At 34.6% G+C, this 5,683-nt stretch overlaps 1 non-coding gene across 1 annotated transcript; it reads left to right on the top strand.

Annotated features, from left to right (window-relative positions):
* Positions 1-1,136: 1,136 nt before the first annotated feature.
* LOC112753585 (small nucleolar RNA R71) lies at positions 1,137-1,244 on the top strand. Its single transcript, XR_003177966.1, has one exon. It is a non-coding gene; the product is annotated as a small nucleolar RNA R71 (small nucleolar RNA).
* The last annotated feature ends 4,439 nt before the right edge of the window (positions 1,245-5,683 follow it).

The following is a 5,683-nucleotide window of genomic DNA, read 5'->3' on the forward strand; positions in this document are numbered from 1 at the left end:
GGAATTCGAAATTTACTAGGATCCTGTTTCTTTTGAGATAATTTCTGTCTATCCAATGCATTTAGTTCATTGGTGAGCAAGGGAGGTTCAGCTTCCCAAGTCTCATTACCAAATAATTTGGCATTCAGCTTCATGATTGCACCAAGGTACTTAGCAACTTGCTCTTCAGTAACATCTTCATTCTCTTCAGAAGAAGAATACTCATCAGAGCTCATGAAGGGCAGAAGAAGGTTCAATGGAATCTCTATGGTCTCTAGATGAGTCTCAGATTCCTTTTGTTCCTCAAAGGAAAACTCCTTATTGGTTACTGAACGTCCCAGGAGGTCTTCCTCACTAGGATTCACGTCCTTCTCCTCCCATGTAGGTTCGGCCATGATGGTCAAATCAATGGCCTTGCACTCTCTCTTTGGATTTTCTTCTGTATTGCTTGGGAGAGTACTAGGAGGAGTTTCAGTGACCCTTTTACTCAGCTGGCCCACTTGTGTCTCCAAATTTCTAATGGAGGACCTTGTTTCATTCATGAAACTTAAAGTGGCCTTAGATAGATCAGAGACTATATTTGCTAAGCTAGATGGATTCTGCTCAGAATTCTCTGTCTGTTGCTGAGTGGATGATGAAAAAGGCTTGCTATTGCTAAACCTGTTTCTTCCACCTTTATTAAAGCCTTGTTGAGGCTTTTGTTGATCGTTCCATGAGAAATTTGGATGATTTCTCCATGAGGGATTATATGTATTCCCATAGGATTCCCTGATGTAATTCACTTCTGCTATTGCAGGATTCTCAGGATCATAAGCTTCTTCTTCAGAAGATGCCTCTTGAGTACTGTTGGATGCAGCTTGCAATCCATTCAGACTCTGAGAAATTATATTGACTTGCTGAGTCAATATTTTATTCTGAGCCAATATGGCATTCAGAGTATCAACTTCAAGAACTCCCTTCTTCTGAGGCATCCCATTACTCACAGGTTTCCTTTCAGAAGTGTACATAAACTGGTTATTTGCAACCATGTCAATGAGTTCTTGAGCTTCTGCAGGCGTTTTCTTTAGGTGAATGGATCCACCTGCAGAATGGTCCAATGACATCTTTGATAACTCAGACAGACCATCATAGAATATATCCAGGATGGTTCATTTTGAAAGCATGTCAGAAGGACACTTTTTGGTCAGTCCCTTGTATCTCTCACAAGCTTCATAGAGGGATTCACCTTCTTTTTGTCTGAAGGTTTAAACATCCACTCTAAGCTTGCTAAGCTTTTAAAGCGGAAAGAACTTCGCTAAGAAAGCCGTGACCAACTTATCTCAAGAGTTCAGGCTATCTTTAGGTTGAGAGTCCAACCATATTCTAGTTCTTTCTCTTACAGCAAACGGGAAAAGCATAAGCCTGTAGACCTCGGAGTCAACCCCATTGGTCTTAACAGTATCACAGATCTGCAAGAATTCAGTTAAGAACTGAAAAGGATCTTCTGATGGAAGTCCATGAAACTTGCACTTCTGTTGCATCAGAGAAACTAATTGAGGTTTAAGCTCAAAATTGTTTGCTCCAATGGCAGGGATTGAGATGCTTCTTCCATGTAAGTTGGAATTTGGTGCAGTAAAGTCACCAAGCATCTTCCTTGCATTGATATTATTTTCGGCCATGTCTCCTTCTTTTTCAAAATTTTCAGTAAGATTTTCTCCAGAGAGTTGTGCTTTAGCTTCCATTAGCTTCCTCTTCAGAGTCCTTTCAGGTTCAGGATCAGCTTCAACAAGAATGTTCTTATCCTTGTTCCTGCTCATATGAAAAAGAAGAAAATAGAAAAGAAAATATGGAATCCTCTATGTCACAGTATAGAGATTCCTTCATGTGAGTAGAAGAAGAAAGGAATAGAAGAAGAGAAATTCGAACACCAAGAGGAAGAGAGGGTTTGAATTTTGAGATGAAGAGAAGTGTTAGTAAATAAATAAATAATTAGAAGGAGATGAGAGAGAGAAAAATTTTCGAAAATAATTTGAAAAGAAAAGAAGAATATTTTTGTTTTTAATTTAAATTTAAATTTAAAATTCGAAAATAAGAAGGAAAAATGAAACTAATTTAAATTGAAAATTAAAACAATTAGTTAATTAAAATTGAATTTTGAAAAAGAGGGAAGTAATTTTCGAAAATTAGAGAGAGAGAGAGTTAGTTAGGTAGTTTTGAAAAAGATAAGAATCAAACAAAAAGTTAAGTGGTTAATTGAAAAAGATTTGAAAATCAAATTTTGAAAAGATAAGAAGTTAGAAAAGATTTTGAAATTAATTTTTGAAAAAGATATGATTGAAATTTATTTTGAAAAAGAAATTTAAAAAGATTTGATTTTGAAAATTAAAGTTGATTACTTGACTAACAAGAAACTAAAAAGATATGATTTAAAATTTAAAGATTGAGCCTTTCTTAATAGGCAAGTAACAACTTGAAAAATTTTTGAATCAATTACATTAATTGTTAGTAGTGATTTTGGAAACATGAAATAAAAATAAGAAAAAGATTTTGAAAATTTATTTTAAAAATTTTCGAAAATTATGAAAGAAAAATGAAAAAGATTTGAATTTTGAAAAAAATTTGAAAAAGATAGAATTTTTAAATTGAAAATTTGATTTGACTCATAAGAAACAACTAAATTTTAAAAAGTTTTGAAAAGGTCAACTCAACTTTTCGAAAATTATGAGTGAAAAAGGGAAAGATATTTTTTTGATTTTTGAATTTTAATGATGAGAGAGAAAAACTTTAAAAAGACTCAATGCATGAAAATTTTGGATCAAAACAAGAAAAATATGCAAGAACACTTCGAATGTCAAGATGAACACCAAGAACACTTTGAATGTCAAGATGAACATCAATAACATGTTTTTGAAAATTTTTAAGAAAAGAAAAACATGCAAGAAACTAAACTTAGAAATTTTTAATGTTGAGACACTAACAAATTGAAAATGCATATGAAAAACAAGAAAAGATGCAAAACATAAAAATGCAAAAATCAAACAAAGCAAATCATCAAGAACAACTTGAAGATTATGAAGAACACCATGCATGAGTTTCGAAAATTAAAGAAAATTATAAAAGCATGCAATTAACACCAAACTTAAAATTTGTCACTAGACTCAGACAAGAAACATCAAATTATTTTTTTGATTTTATGATTTTATTAAAATTTTTTGGTTTTTTTTTGAAAATTAATTGGAAAAAGAAAAATAAGGATTTCAAAATTTTTAATATGAATTCCAGGAATCACGCAATATTAGTCTAAAACTCCGGTCCAGGAATTAGACATGGCTTACTAGCCAGCCAAGCATTCAGTGAAAGCTCCGGTCCAAAACACTAGACATGGCCAATGGCCAGCCAAGCTTTAGCAGACATTGCCTACCTCCCATGTATACAACAACTATGTGTGTAACTGCCAAATGGGTGAAGATCAACATGCTCTTGTGATGATAAGTTGAAACCCCAGTCCAAAAGATTAGACATGGCTTACAGCCAGCCAGGATTCAACAAATCATCATGAAACACTAGAATTCATTCTTAAAAATTCTAAAGAAAAAATATATTTTTGAAAATATTTATTTTTTTTTGAAGATTTTTCAAAAATAAAAATAATAAAAACAAAAAACTTAAAATTAAAATAAAATCACCTAACTGAGCAACAAGATGAACAGTCAGTTGTCCAAACTCGAACAATCCCCGGCAACGGCGCCATAAACTTGGTGCACGAAATTGCGATCATCAACAATGGTGCCAAAGACTTGGTGCTCTCAAACGTGAATCACACTTTGTCACAACTTCGCACAACTAACCATCAAGTGCACTGGGTCGTCCAAGTAATAAACCTTACGTGAGTAAGGGTCGATCCCACGGAGATTGTCGGCTTGAAGCAAGCTATGGTCACCTTGTAAATCTCAGTCAGGCGGATTTAGATGGTTATAGAGAATTGATAATTAAAAAATAATTAAGATATAAACTAGGATAGAGATACTTATGTAATTCATTGGTTAGAATTTCAGATAAGCGTATAGAGATGCTCGTCACAGCCATCCCTTCCCGTATCCTACTCGGAATACCACAAACAAGGTTTAGACTTTCCGGATCTCAAGAATGGCCGCCAATAATTCTAGCCTATACCACGAAGACTCTGATCCCATGGAATGGAAGGCTCGGTTGTCAGGTGAGGCAACCATGCGTCATGAACCAGAAGGCTAAGAGATATGCACTTAAGCGATTGCAAGTAGAACGGAGGTGGTTGTCAGGCACGCGTTCATGGGTGAGAATGATGATGAGTGTCACGGATCATCACCTTCCTCAGGTTGAAGAACAAGTGTATATCTTAGATAAGAAATAGGCTTGAGTTTAATAGAAAAACAATAGTACTTTGCATTAATTCATGAGGAACAGCAGAGCTCCACACCTTAATCTATGGTGTGTAGAAACTCTACCGTTGAAAATACATAAGTGATAATGGTCCAGGCATGGCCGAATGGCCAGCCCCCATAAAGGTCTAAGATAGCCTAAAACTGATCAAAGATAGATCTGAAGATGTAAATACAATGGTAAAAAGTCCTATTTATACTAAACCAGTTACTAGGGTTTACAGAAATGAGTAAATGATGCAGAAATCCACTTCCGGGGCCCACTTGGTGTGTGCTTGGGCTGAGCATTGAGCTTTACACGTGTATAGGCTTCTCTTGGAGTTGAACGCTAGTTTGTAACCTGTTTCTAGCGTTTAACTCCACTTTGCAGCCTGTTTCTAGCGTTTAACTCCAGAATAGGGCAGGAAGCTGGCGTTGATTGCCAGTTTGCGTCATCTAAACTCAGGCAAAGTATGAACTATTATATATTTCTGGAAATCCCTGGATGTCTACTTTCCAACGCAATTAAGCGCGCGCTATTTGGAGTTCTGTAGCTCCAGAAAATCTACTTTGAGTGCAGGGAGGTCAGAATCCAACAGCGTCTGCAGTCTTTCTTCAGCCTCTGAATCTGACTCTTGCTCAAGTCCCTCAATTTCAGCCAGAAAATACCTGAAATCACAGAAAAACACACAAACTCATAGTAAAGTCCAGAAATGTGATTTTTATTTAAAAACTAATAAAAATATACTAAAAACTAACTAAATCATACTGAAAACCATGTAAAAATAATGCCAAAAAGCGTATAAATTATCCGTTCATCACAAACCAATGTTGAGCCTATTATACCCCATTGTTCTTTACTTTAGCTCATCACTAAATCTAAGCGGAAAATAATAATGTCCTTAATTTGAATTCTTGGCTAGTTTAGACTAGTGAGAGTACTCATGAATTAAGTGTTGGGAAAAGTGGGTTTGGAAACATTTGGTTTGAGAATTGAGTATGTTAGAATTTTCTGAAAATGTGAAAGAAATGTTTAGGACATGTTCATGCATTCAATAATTTAATCATATGCATTGAAAAAAGCAAAAGAAAAAAAATATAGATATATATAAAAAAAGAAAAGGAAAAGAAAAATAAAGGAGAAAAAGAAAAAAAAAAAGGAGCAAATAAATAAAAGGGGACAAAATGCCCCAAAGTAAGTAGTGAAAGCAATGCATATATGTTGTACTCAAATTTAGAATGCATGAACATGTGGAAAACATGGTTAATGGATAGTTAGATGTGGTATTATGATTACATGGATTGTTTAAAGTTAGGTGGAAAGTTTA

The sequence above is a fragment of the Arachis hypogaea genome, chromosome 15 (genome assembly GCF_003086295.3).
Source record: "Arachis hypogaea cultivar Tifrunner chromosome 15, arahy.Tifrunner.gnm2.J5K5, whole genome shotgun sequence".
Classification (NCBI taxonomy): domain Eukaryota; kingdom Viridiplantae; phylum Streptophyta; class Magnoliopsida; order Fabales; family Fabaceae; genus Arachis; species Arachis hypogaea.